At 51.2% G+C, this 13,804-nt stretch overlaps 1 long non-coding RNA gene across 1 annotated transcript; it reads right to left on the bottom strand.

Moving 5' to 3' along the window:
- Positions 1–9,878: 9,878 nt before the first annotated feature.
- Positions 9,879–10,940, bottom strand: LOC115899036. Its single transcript, XR_004058640.1, has 2 exons — positions 10,804–10,940; positions 9,879–10,427 (listed from the first exon to the last, which is right to left on the bottom strand). It is a non-coding gene; the product is annotated as an uncharacterized LOC115899036 (long non-coding RNA).
- Between the last annotated feature and the right edge of the window lie 2,864 nt (positions 10,941–13,804).

Genomic DNA, 13,804 nt, shown 5'->3' with positions numbered 1-13,804 from the left:
GATGAGTTTGATTCAGCCAAACCTGACCTCCTCGGAGCCTGTGTCTCAGGCTTGGAGGTCCCCAGGGAGCACGAACATGCACTCTAGGCTAGGAAGCTGGAAGCAGGGTACCGGTCCCCGTCTCCTGCCTCTCTGCCCAGAGGACTTCGGGAGCCCGGATGGAGAGGCGCAGGATCTCCCACTTCAGTCACCCTTTGGCGTTGCTTCCAGGAGTCGTCGCTGAAAGTCAGCGCGCATTCACTGCTACCGGGCTTCAGCAGAGAAACTGGAGACAAGGCAGCCCGGAACCCGCCGTTTCCTTCCCCAACGGCTGGGGCTTCTCTCTTAGCTCCCAACTCTGGTGTCGCCCGGCATTTTCCGCCTGCGGCTGGAGCCTGCAGCTACCAAGCTTGGTGGGGTAGCAATAGGGCCGGCCTCTAGACTTTCCCAGCTCTTTTCTCCTCCCTATCGCCGGTATTTCCCATCTCTCTCTGGCAGCCTTTTTCCTTTCACAGTCTCTCACAGGCCTGGTTTGGACTGAGAAGCGGGTACACCATAGGCCTCACCCTCCCTGAGACCATGAAATTTTCTCAAAAAGGAGGACTTAGCCTGGGCAACATGGAGAAACCTCATCTTTACAAAAAATACAAAAATTAGCCAGGTGTGGTGGTGTGGGCCTGTAGCCCCAGCTATTCAGGAGGCTGACATGGGAGGATCACCTGAGCCCGGAGGTCCAGGCTGAAGTGAGCCGAGATTGGGCCACTACACTCCAGACTGGGTGACAGAGTGAGAACCTGTCTCAAAAATAGAAAAAAAAAAAAAAAAGGAGGACCTTTTGGTTATCCAGGAACCTAATTGCAGATCTAGAGGTCCGATTGTTCCTGTGTGTCCAAGGACACAGCATCTGAGAGGCATACAAAGAGGAATGAGCAATGCTTTCAACAGCATGCATCTGCATCCTCCCGAAGCCTGCTCTCAGCAGAGTCAGTAGTCAGCCGGTAGAGTTCCCACACCCCTCCTTCAGATTGCACATAAGCTGCTCCCACCCCCATTCCACAGACATACATATCCTGGAATTGTAGGTTAGGCCACTAAAACCAATCGAACCCAAATGAAAGCAGGCTGGGTTTTAGCAGTCTTGAAAATAAGGGGTTTCCTCTAAGTAAATGGGAGGAGCAGTGAAAACTCCTGTGACTCTATAGGAGTTAATGTAAGGTTTTTACCAGAAGCATGCACTCCTTGGTGGGTGACTCTGCTGATGGGGAGGAAAGTCTGGAGAAAGAGTAAGCGGGATGGCTTAATATATGTACTTAGGTGTACACTGGTGTGCAGCTGTGGGAGGGTTTGGGAGATTACATGTAAGAACCTGGAAGTGTGATACAAATTTTTCTTCTACTGATTACATCAACGGGCTTTTAAAATCTCTCCTCATTATCCCAGTTTATCTCTCTTTTACCCTTTATGGGTAGGGGTGGGGTACCCAGTTTATGAGGCTAATTCCCTAGGCACTACCTAGGTTTCCCTGCTACAGGCTCCAGCTTTTCATCCTTAGTGGATCCTACAGGCTATCCACCCTGAAACGACTCAATTTCAGGGCTGTTTTAGGCCTGAAACTGGTTGACAAAGACCAAGCAAGATGTCTGCCTCCCACTTACTCCTTGCAGTCCCCAAAAAAGAAGCGAAGGTTATCGGGTACCTGGGAAGTCTGAGGAGCCCTGGGGTTTCACAGGCTACCTGCAGGGACTTACAGGGAAGTGGAGGTCCAGGCCTAGTCTTGGAAGGGGGAAAAGTTAGAAAAAGAAAGGCAGTACAGTAACTGTTCACCTACAACTGACCATGTCCAGATATTTTGATTTTTCAAAGGAAGAGCAGAATCATGCGGCAACAGATCAGAGTCATAAACACAAATAGGCATTCCCAGAAACGGAGTGCCCACATCCTCCACATACCTGTCTTTTCGTCCCATTACCCCACACTGAATAGCACCTTAAACAACACCACTGCTAATGCCTCAATACCAAGGTGAATGAACCACCAGCCGGCTTTGATTTCGGAGTTTTGAGTGAGTAATTGAAAACAAAGTTAAAAATAGTTGGCCAGCGGGACATATTAGGCTGCCCTTAAACACGTGGGTAGGACACCCTGTGGGAATGAGAGAATTACAATGAATTCGCCCATCAAGGTAGGTATAAAACATTATGAGGCGTCTATGGGGTGGGAAGAAACCATATAGACTGCAAGGCGAACTTGGAGCCTAGTGACCAGGTCTGGTTCACCTCCAAACTGTGTGACCTTCGGCAAGTCGATTAATGGCCCATGCCTCAGTTTCCCTATCCTCAGAGTGAAGGGGTTCTTAAAACTTTACAACTAAGAAAAGCAGGCAAGGTCATCGACCCTGGGGTTGGACAGACCTGAGATTTTATTATTGCTGTGATCGAATCTTCTGAGAATGTGAGGTCAATGATTCCACTTTTCACATATTTTCCCAAATCGATGCTCCCAAAGCAAAACAAAGCAAAACAACACAAAACAAAAAACACAGGAGCATGAAATGGGACAGCATAATTGCTCTGGGACCCTTGGGCGTGGTGAGATGGGGAGAGGGAGTGGATTTCTGGAAACGCCCGCCCAACGCCAGTTCCGCGGAGGCGGCGTGGGCCCACTCTTGCAGACCGCACCTCCAGTCGCTCCTTCAAGTCGCAGAGAGCTGCGGGACCCGCATAAGTCGTTAACTATTCAACCACCCCCTCACACTTTTTAAAAATAAAAGTCCGTGGGGGTGAAAGGTCTTTAATGATGTTTTTTTGTTTTCACGAAATAAAATCTTTTATTTTTATTTTAAACCAGCAGCGTGCCCATCCCTTGGTCCTTCCAGATGTTTGCAATAAAATCGCAGGTTTTGCCTTTGGGACTGGAAATAAAATTTAACGGCCTTCACCCTGTAATTATTCTCTTAGCTTGCCCTTCATAAATTTATCTGCTTTCTATCGGCATTGGGGCAAGAGGCGAGCGAAAAGGGGGGGAAAGCCCCGATTTTATATTTGTGACTATAAAAAAGCGCCACCCGGTTTCCTCGCCTTCGGCCGCCGCGGTGTGGCCAGCAGAGCCGGGCGCGGCGGGCCGCAAAATTGCGCTATTGTTCGCTGACTTCGCTCTGCGCAGAAGCAGGGCCCCTCCACAAAGAGAGCCTTGTGTGGCCAGGCCGGAGGGGCCGCGCCCAAGAGGTGAGGAAATCCTGTTCCCCCAGGCCCAGCTTCTCTTTCCCCACGGCGTTTAGCGCAATTCCGCAGCCCGACCTTCGACTGCAGTGTGCGCCCGCCGCGCCAGGCGCCAGCTCCGGCCTTCCCAGCCTTCGCAGGATGTAGGATGCAGGATGCGTAACTTCGAGCCTGAGCTGGGCCCACTGAGCATGTGGGAGGAGCCTGCCTCAGGTTACCAAGGCGGAAAGTCAGGCCTAGGGTGGGAGGTGAAGGGGCTTCCTGGGAAGCCCTCTAGCCCCTCTCCTTGGCCTTGCTTCCGCAATGCTGGAAGGTAACATTCTGCACTCTCAGGAGCTCGGGATTGCTTGGCAGGACCATAAAACCCAATCCAAAGTCAGCGAGTTTTGAGGCCCCAACGTGCACCCACCCCGAAAAAAATACGGGTACGCTAGCAACTACCATATAAGTTTTATAGGAAGCTAAGTACAAGCATCATGCACGTATCATGTGTGACTACACAAAGACATACGTTTATCCAGTAGCACACATAAGCATGCAAACACTTCGTATATCCAGACGCGTTGTATCCATGTACCTTTGCAGAATCAAACATGAATGTGGAAACAATACATACGTGGGTACACAGCGTCACACACAGGCATGTGAGGAAACATCCTGGCCCCACTCGGTTGCCCCCAATGTCTGCAGAAATCAACACGCATCCCTCCTGCTGCATCTCTTGTCCCCAATCCATAACTATCCCGGGATCTCCCTGGCTTCTTGAAGCTTAATCCATGTGGCTGTCCTGTAGCCTCCTCTCCTTTATCTGCAAGGGATTGCCTGAATGGTCAAGGTGTCTGAAGCAACAAAAGAAATGAAATATGAGGAGTACCCAGCTTCCAGCCCTCACTCCCCGGAGAGCCACCCAGTTCTTGGGGGAGACTAGGACTTTTTCCAAAGCCCCAAGATCCTCAGTAGGGACTGACAGACAGGACAGTGAGAAATGGTGGGGCCAAGTGGGAGCAACAGGGCTTTGTCTTGGTTTCATGTGCAGCCCCTTGGCCCTTTAGTCGGCAGGCCTCAGGCCAAAAAGCCAAATCTTGGGAGCCAGATGAGTCCTACACAGAGAATTTTTTCCTGTTCTTTCTGGTCTCAGGAACCCCAGTTTTACCAGGTTCACCCCCTAAATGTGACTCCCTCTCCCGCTTCATGCTGGTTTTGCAGGTGCTTGGCTAAGCAGAGTTCTCCCTTTAGTTTTTCCATTGAGAGGAAGAATTATCTAAAGCTTATGCGGGAAGAAGCACCAGACCCTGAGGTCTAACTCTGTAGCAACGCTGGGACATAAAAGGGTTACCTGAGGTTTCTGCAGGGTGGTGGTGGGGAGGCTGAGGCTGGCAGAAAGAAGGCGGGGAGAGGGGCCTCTAGCACTGAAATCTGTTGGGGCACAAGGACCTGCAGCTAAAGGCAGCTGAATTGAGGCATTAGGGATTTAATTTGATGATGACTTTATTTTTTCCAGAGTGGTTGAATTTCATTTGTTGCTAATAAATGGCCACCTACAAGCAAAATGTTCAAGGTGGAAATTCAACAGCTTACCCAGCCCTGAGCCATCACCCAAGAAGTCCCAAATGTGGATTTTTACAGCCTCCTTACATTCAATCTCCCCTCTCCACCAGTGGAAATAGTTATTCAAGGAGAGCGGGGTGGCTATTCTCCATTATTCAATAGCTATTCTCCATTATTCAAGGAGAGTGGAAAACAACTCTCCACACTGGAACAACTGGGCAGCTCCCAGGTGGGGCTGGGGTATTCGATCCTCCAGGCTGCCAAGGTCAGGGTAGCTGGGGCAGCTGGAATTGTTCTTGCCTCTGCCCACAGCCTCAGATGAGGCTGGAGGAGCAGGGTGTGAGCTAGTCCTTGGGAGGCTTTTATGTGACTTTGGCTCATCACTCATGGGCTACCTCTTCTACCTGAAACCAGATCAAAGGGGATAGGAAGGATTTCAGAACTCTTGGGTGGTAGGTGTAGCATCCTGTGACACAAATTAGTCAGGGTAAGGAGATTAGCAAGATCAGGTGCACAGTTGCCCCGGACAAACGAGACCTCCAGAAGTCTGAAGTAAATAAGTAGATATAGATTGATATATATAATTCTAAAATGTTGTTTTATAACCTGACCGTACTTTCAGACCAGAGACACATACGTGGGTGTCTGCTGAGAGGCACACATTGCCGGAGTCCCTTGAGCTGCTGCTGGGGAAGAGTTGGGGCAGAACAGTCCTACTGCTGGTCCCATTCAAACAGCCACAAGAGACGTTGCACTCTGGCCCATTGCCAAGTACCCCGGAAAGCCAGCAAGGAGGAAAGTGGTCCCTCTGTAACCAAGAAAAATACTGAATTCCTTACTTTAACAAGGACTTTGTAAGACGGCCTACAGATCTAGGCAAATAAAGAAATTTCCAAAATGGAACCATTCATGAATCCATTTTCTCCTAATTATCAATGATGTCTGTGGCATTAGGGGCCTGCAAGGCATGATGACTTGCAGTCATGTGGCACTATGCTGGATGGAAGCTTCACCAACACCCAATATTACTATCTTTGGTTGCCTTTACCACAGGAAGTGAGAACTTTACATGGACTTATGTCACCTGCTTCAAGCTCTACAAGCTGAGAATTAGTATTACCAGTCCCATTTTACACATGAGAAAACTGAGGTACCGAGGAGTTAGGCAGTTTGGCAAAGGTCTCACAGCTTTTAGTGCAGGCAAAATTCTAAAAAGAATTCTGCAGCTGGACTGTGGCTCCTGCAGTGATATTGGGCACTTTGTTCTTTTGGGCACTTGGCTGGGCCGTGCCTTGAGTAACATCACAGTGGGAGACCATGCCCCACTATCCTTTTGAAGACCTCTCATGTGTATTTTAGATCTGGGCAGGCAAGATTTTTTGGCCTGTGTAAGACAGTTCCATCAGTGCCCCATCTTTCCCTACTAAGTTACTTGAGTTAGTTGCAACCAGAGAGAACTTAGATGTTCACAGAGAAGGGCTGAGGGTGTGGGAGCAAAGAATTCCATCAATTATGTCTTAAGTAGAATTTGTCCTCGCAGTAGTGGTCTGTAGCCAGTGCCAAGCAGACCATTTCTGCCTGCCAATTGGGAGCTTCTTGAGGACAGGGTGTGTTAACCCAGCATGGGAGCTCTCTCCATCACTCCATAATGGCCACTAGTGAGATAAAGCTGCCTATCGTGGGCCCTCAAATATTTTCAAACTGAGTTCCCCTCTCACCCACCCCCAAACACACACACACACATACATACACTCATAGGACTCAACTCGGGGGTCCTCTGTTTATTTCAATTGTCATCCCTACAGCTCAGATCCACTTGAAATGCAAATAAGAAACTGTCTTAAGGTTCTGAGCACTTATTGGTGTCAGTTATTTATCAGAGTAGCTGAGGACTTGGAAATCAGATTCCTCTTGAGAAAGGGGACAGAGAAACCTCACAGGTCCTTGGAGCCAAATGGAAGGGAGCAGAACTCCAGAGTTCAGAGGAAAAACCTCTTCGGCTTGGGAGAAAAAGCTATTGGATTAATTTGAAGGGCTCCTGTCAAGCTGCAGACTAGCCTTAGGAAACATGGCTGGAGGGAGAGACAGCCTCGTCATCAAAATCCCCACCCCTCAAAGGATAAACCTTGGCAGCCATGCTGCAAAGTCCCTCTTGACTTCTGGGCTTAGAGGAGTTCCAACTCTGGGAGTGAGTTTGGTCTTGTTTGGGTGCCAGGGTGGCTGCAGCCTCCTCCCCTGGCAGAGACCACAGGCCTAACTCTTTCCCACCCCACCCAACCCCCACCCCCTCCCACCTGCCCCCAGCAAAGGCTGGCCAGCAGGGCCTGGGCTGCCAGAGTAAAGGAAGCTTTTAGAGATGGAGGGGACGAAGCCAGTCCCTGGGATGCCCTGGACCAGGCCCCAAACCACTGTTTCCTGTGGGATCCAGAAAGGAAAGGGAAGAGGGTGAAATGCAAGAAGACCTCCCCTCTTTAGTTTTGCCTTTTCCCCATTTTGGACTTCTCAGTGGAATGTTGGCAGCCTCTTTTCTTGGTCTACATTTTCTCTCCCCTTGATGGCAAATCCAGTCTCACTGGCTGTCTTGCTCTGTGCAAATGCTGCATTAAAACTCTTGTTGAGGTAAGGTGGTGTTGCCCAGGTTTCCTTGGTGCAGGTGTTGCCCGCGCATCTGCTCTGTGCTGCTCCTGGATCTCCCTCCTGTCCTCCCTAGTAACTCTCAACCATGTCCGCCCCACTGGGGGAGCTTCCTTCAGTACTACAGATGCATTTTTCACCCAGCCAACTGACTGTGGCAGACTCTCGTATCATCCAGGGACCACCGTTTGCTTTCTTTCCATCTATTTTTTCCTGATTTTTTTAACCTATGACTGGAAGCCCAGCTGGCACCTGTCTCCTGAAGAAGACTGTGGGGAGGGAGGTGAGCAAGTGGAAGCATTAGATGCTCAAAGTGCAAGGAGGAGCCACTGAGTCCCTCACCTGGGCCTTGGGCCCTGGGAGGCCCCTGAAGGCTCTAACACTAGCTGCTCCTGTTTTGCTCCCAGTTTCCCACAGCACCCCCTGTGGGCTCTATCTAGGGCTGGAGATGCCGGTGGACAAGTGTACTAGCAGCCTCGGTGGGCCTGAGGAATGTGGGTTGCAGCAATTTAGAACAGAGAGAGGCTAATGAAAGCTAGGGAAACATGAGAGGGAATGGAAGAAGACAGAATTTAAGAAAAAAAGACAGGAATGGAAAAAAGAAAAGGAATGGAAAAAGGAAACAAAGGGTAAGAAAAATAGAAGGGAAGTGTTCAGCACTGCCTCTCAGTTACTGAGACCTTGGCTGCACCTCTGTCTGATGCATGTGTCAATGCCCCCCACCCTGGCCCGTTTTCCCCAAAGAGCTTGAGACTATCAGAATCTGAGGTACTAGCAGAGGACTAGGGATCCTAGAATGTGTCTTCTGAGCAAGCCCATCATGTCATGTATAGCAGAGCCAGGGTGGCCCACTGCCTGGGGCTTGAAGGCCTCAGCAAAGGGTTCCTAGCACAAAGCAGAAGGGGGCTGGGTGGGGGGGTCAAGGGCCTGGAGGAATCAGCTGTGCAGATTGAAGGCCAGGTGGGGGTGGGTCTCCTGAACTCCTTTCTCAAACACTGATGTGTTGGATACAGCATGCCCTGGGCAGCCAGAGAGCAAAAACAAGAGATCTCAGAGTGCAGAAAGAAAATGTGGTTATTGGGAGAAAGGGCTAAGAGACTAAGGGCCCTAGGGAGTGGAAGACCCAGAAGCAGGACCCAGAGCAGTGGGAGTTTGGCCAGGTTGACCCAGGCAGAGGAGGGAGGGACCTTGGGCTTAGCGTGAGGGTGGGAGAAATTAGTGGCAAGCCATGGTGTTTGTCGCTTTAAGTAGTTAATATTTGTCCAAATGTTAATCCAATTTGAGGTTATTAGGCAAAGTGCCGAGAAAGGTTGCACACCAGACTTATTCCAGTAAATCTCCGTGCTCTGGGTATGGGGAAAGACACGTGAGAACTGGCTAATTTTGGCCCTCCACCCACTGAGTCCGCAGGTGCCTCCACCCCTCCACTATTAGAGAAGAGGGTGAATGACTTTTGAGTTTTCTTTTCCAAGGCAGGAGGTGGTTTTCTCTCTGAGTTCTTCCTCCCTTCTCTTCAATTCACTTCCCCAAACTGGAGCCTCAGCCTTGACTTTTCCTCCTGCACTCCCCAAGCTCCTACCACCGCGCGCAGCATCTCTTCGTCAAAGACAAATAAAGCCTAGCTTCCTGCCTGAGTCGACCGGTTCCCCGTGGGGGGAGGGAGGGTTTGTGGGGGGGGGGAGTGGGAGATAGAGAGAGAGAGAGCGCGCGAGATAACCCTGGCGAAGAGGAATGCGCTGCAAACCCGGGCGAACAGATGTGCATGGTGCACTCACCCAGCGCCGGCATGGCCTAGACAGCCGCTGCTCAGCCCTGCGCCGGTGGAATTACATTATTTTCTCCCCGGTCCAATCATCGTTTTACAGGAAAAATAAATAAATAAATATAAATTGCTGCTTTGCAAGATCAAAGTGCCGATTTCTGGTGCATCTGGAGGAGTGGGGAGATGCGGAAAAAAGAGATGGGGAGAGTGGAGCAGTCGTGGTTGCCCAACTTCAAAGGGTTCTCAACAGTGCGTTTTGCCATTGTATTTTAAACTCGCTTCCCCACCAATTTCGCAGGGTGCGCAGCGGGGAAACTTGTAGCTTCAGAGTTCAGAGCTCGTGCAGAAACATTGCTTTGACCATCTCTGCGCGCCCACACGGAACTTAGAACCCTGAGGCTCTTCTAGAGACACCAACTTGCCCAGGGCACGGGGCGGGGCGGGGGGGCGGGGAGGTGGGGAGGCGTGGTGAGGAAGAGAATGTTTGTGTGTGGGGGGGGGTGATCTGGATCTGTAGAGTCACCAAATACACCAATAAACCGCGAAGAAGCCACCAAGTCGCCATGCCCCTACTCAAGCTCAAAGCTAGAAGGCTAGCTGAAGGCTCCTTGTCAATTTTCCTTGCGCTCAGGCGAGCTGTTCCACCGGAAGGACTGGGGAGATTCAAATTATATTGGGAGACCTGGATCAGTATCAGGTTTTCAGAGGTTAGCGGAGTACAGAAGTTAGTGGGGTTCTTGATGGTGGAATTGTTTATTTGTGACCCGGCCACCTGGGCGACTACGTAGGCCTGGTACAGGAGGCCGGGGTTCCCTCTGTCCCCACTGCGCTTTCCTTAATCGAAAACCGGATAGATGCCGGCCAAGTAAAGTGCTCTAAAGTGCAGCTGGGACGCTCACGCCGGAAGCCTGGGGAGACGCGAGCCGCGAGTTCGCAGGGCTTGGGAGTGTTTTGCAGCGGAAGAAGCTCAGTCTAGGGGCTGAGTCCCCTGAATAAGCTAGCCGCCTCTCAGCTTTCGCCGGGAGATTATCTTGGAGCCAAGCGGCCGAGATTGACGGCTCTTTCTGCGGAACCTGCCTCTGGAGTAAGATGCGCAAGGGGACCGCCACGTCCTCATCCAGCTCCCAGCGGCCTTTGGGGCGGGCCCGGGGACAAGCCGGAGGACTAGGCTTCTCCCAGAGCGCGGCTGTCTTTGCAGGAAAGACCCAAGTGCGCGATGTCAGCCCGCCTGCGCTTCATCTGAATTGTCCTTATGTGGCCATTTCTGTTTTAAATTTCAGATTTGTCTACTAAAGAAGTATGGGTTAAAACAGTTTGAGAGCGCGCCTGCTCTTTCCCGCCCTGGGTTCTACATCTCTCCAGCCTCCCACCAGACTGCATCTCCAATCTGGGAGCTATCCCCTTGGGAGGATGGAGCAACAGTGTTATTCTCGTTTCCAAATAAGGAAACTAACGTCCTTACAACTTGACGTTAAATGGTCCCGGGTTCCTGAGCCGCAAAGCTAGAACTATTACCTAGGTCACCGAAACATTTTTGTTCTTTCCACTCCCCTGAGGGGGATTCTGTTAGCCTCGCAGGCCCTTCTCCCACCCGTCATTTGAAGTCATCGACCCTGGGGCAGCCCGAACAGCTCTGTGCGGGCCTGCGCGCACCGCCCTCACCGTGCGCGCCAGGCATCTCACCTCAACCAGGCAGGTGCAGAGGTGACTGGCGCGGCAGCCGCAGTTCGTCCGGCCGAGGGGCAGGAGTAGGCTGGCCGCCTCCTTCTGCTGCCCGGCGGCTGAGGGGGCAGGGGAGGGGGAACAGGGCTGGGAAACCGCCGTCAGCGGGTCCCGGCCCCGCCTCCCGAACACAACGTCCAGGAAACCTCAGAACTTTCTATTGTCTGAGAAGCTTCACTGAACAAATTGTCCCTAAAACTATAGAGCTGCGAAGAGCAGATCAGGGCAGGTTCTAGCGCGGCCCTGTGCCCCAGAGCCTGCCTGCCAGAAAGTATGACCGGAAGCCCCCCCAGGACCACAGAGGAGAGAGAGCGCGGCGCCTTAGTGCCGCCCTGCGCCGTGGTCGGGAAGCTGAGCCAGCGGTGTCGACGCCCCAGGAGCAGGGGGATCCAGGCCTAAACTCATGGGTTCCGAATGGGTAAGGGAGCAGAATCAAGCATCGGCGGGCGCTTGTAGAAAGCGCGTCTGCCTTGGAACACCCTTACAGGGTACCCAACCCAAGGGCCAGGTTTCCTGGCCTTGCAAGGAGAGATTGAATTTGTCAGGAGTCTCCACTCTAAAAGGTGGCTCGTGGTGAAGTTTCACCCTTCCTGGTCTGCACAGAAGTCAGTCAGTCTCTCTCTCTCTCTCTCTCTCTCTCTCTCTCTCTCTCTCTCTCTCTCTCCCCCTCCTCCCCCCCCCACACCCCACCCTTAACCTCAACCCACGCGCTGGGGGTAGAATCCCGAGAGGATCAGGGTATCTCTTATTTTTCTCACCTCCTTGGGTGAGAAACCGCTACCTCCTCTCAGGAAACATCCGCCTGTTGGTGTGGACCAGTGGACTTGCTGGAACACTGACTCACGACCTAACCGTGCACCAGTCTCTTAATTGCAGAGACCGCATTCCTCTTTTATGGAACTGGGGTGATTGGGGCAGCCTAAAGGTTCCTGGGACTGGTTCACTATGGGCTTGGGTGCTCATTTCCAGTACATCTGACACGTGTGCACATCTATATTTGAATCCGACCACCTGAACCCCGCTAACACCAGCGCACAGACCTACACTGTCTTTCTGTCCCTCCGGCTACTTTCCCTGCTTGCTGTTTCTGCTGGATGATTAACGACCCCAAATAGTGTAAGGAATTCAACTTCTCAAGCTCAGCATTTTCAATTCCTTAATTTGTCCCTGGGTGACCGTTAGCAATTGTGGCTATAGATCACATGGGGCGGACCAGGTAGAATGAGCAGCTGATTCAACACTGTTGAGTTGGGGTTTGGTTTCATTTTTTTTTAAGGCGACTCGGAAAGTAGCCCCTGGAGAACTTCAAGAAGGCAGCAGGCTGCAGGCTGTGGAGGTCCCTGCACTAAGATGCCTTTGGGTTGTCACCACTTTCATTCTTTATAAATAGTAAAGTGCTAGCAACTAACAAAGTCCCTCTGGGCCCTAGCCTCTGATGTGGGTGGGGCAGGCAGGTGAGAAAACTGAGGCTCAAAGGTTTCCTGCTTCAAATCAGAGGTCTTACTGGAAGAACTGTGCTCTGGGCTTCCTGTTTCCCCTGTGGATCCTGGGATATTTTCCTGGGAGCCAACAGGGAGTGTACTGGGAAAAGGAGAAGGTACTCACAGCAGAACTGTTCCAGAGGCAACCTTAGTTTGACTTTTTTGTAATTGTTTGGGTTAGAAATAAGTTAGTCCTCTTCATTGCCCAACTCTCCCCTACACAGGCTGAGTCCTGATCATTGTTCTATCTCATTTAGAAAAGGAATATTGTCCCTCCTGAGGGGCTGGCCATGAGATCTGAAACATTCCAGGTTGCCTCAACAGCTGCTACCAGTTTTTTTTTTTTTTTTCAAAGTGGGGCTTTAAGTGGAACTTTTAAAATACTTTTCTGTCCCCATCACCCTCCTGATTAAGCAGACAGTGGCTCTGGGGCCAAAGCCTTTAGAGATGACTCCCTTCATGGACTTCTGGTACTCCCAAAGTATAATGAAGAGTATAAGAGGAGAGGTGGAGGAAAGAAAAAGGAGCCAGAGGAGAAAGAGAAAGGGAAGTGTCTTTATTTGTCCTGTTTGCTTGGGTCTTCAGGATTCAGGAGACTGATTCTGCTCTGATGGGGAGAAATTAGCTCCTTCCCTCCCCTGCAGCAACTGGGGCACGGCTAGCTGCTCCTTCCAAGCTCAGAAAGGGTCAAAAAGGGCCTGGACCGGGAGGGGTGGCTCACGCCTATAATCCTAGCACTTTGGGAGGCTGAGGGGAAGGATCACCTGAGGTCAGAAGTTGGTGACCGGCCTGGCTAACATGGAAACGCCGTCTCTACTAAAAATACAAAAACTAGTCAAGTGTGGTGGCAGGAGCCTGTAATTCTAGCTACTTGGGAGGCTGAGGCATGAGAATCCCTTGAAGCCAGGAGGTGGAGGTTGCAATGAGCCCAGACTGAGCCATTGCACTCCAGCCTACAAGAGCAAAACTTCCTCTAAAAAAAAAGGTGGGGGGTGTGGTCTGGGCAAGGTGGAAAGAAGAGGGTATCTGCATCCTCCAGGTGGCAGCAGGCCTGGCTAGGGTCAAGAAGAAGACCCTCCAACTCCCCCAGAGGGATTAATACCTGGGGTCTTCTGGGTGGCAAGAGTGAGACCCATTAAGCTCCAAAGTCCTGGCACTGAACTCTTCTCTCCGAGGTGCCAGGTTTGTAGTTTCTGAAGTCACACTATTGTGATTAAATGCATGATTTTGTAAAACACACATGGACTGTGAGACTAGTCTTAGCTAGAGTGAGAACAGTGACTTCTGTCCTTTTTGGAGCTGACAAGCCTCTCCCAAATTAAGACTCTAAGCTTTTCTGAGAAGTTCAGCCACTCTGTGAAAATGCTGACTGAGGCTGAGGTGGGCTAACAGGGGCGACCTGCCTGTCTGCAGGCCTGTGAAACCCAATCAGTATACCTCCTAGAGAGAGTTGCAAAGGA

The sequence above is a fragment of the Rhinopithecus roxellana genome, chromosome 8, assembly GCF_007565055.1.
Source record: "Rhinopithecus roxellana isolate Shanxi Qingling chromosome 8, ASM756505v1, whole genome shotgun sequence".
Taxonomy (NCBI): Eukaryota; Metazoa; Chordata; class Mammalia; order Primates; family Cercopithecidae; genus Rhinopithecus; species Rhinopithecus roxellana.
This window is presented reverse-complemented; position numbering and strand designations above follow the sequence as displayed.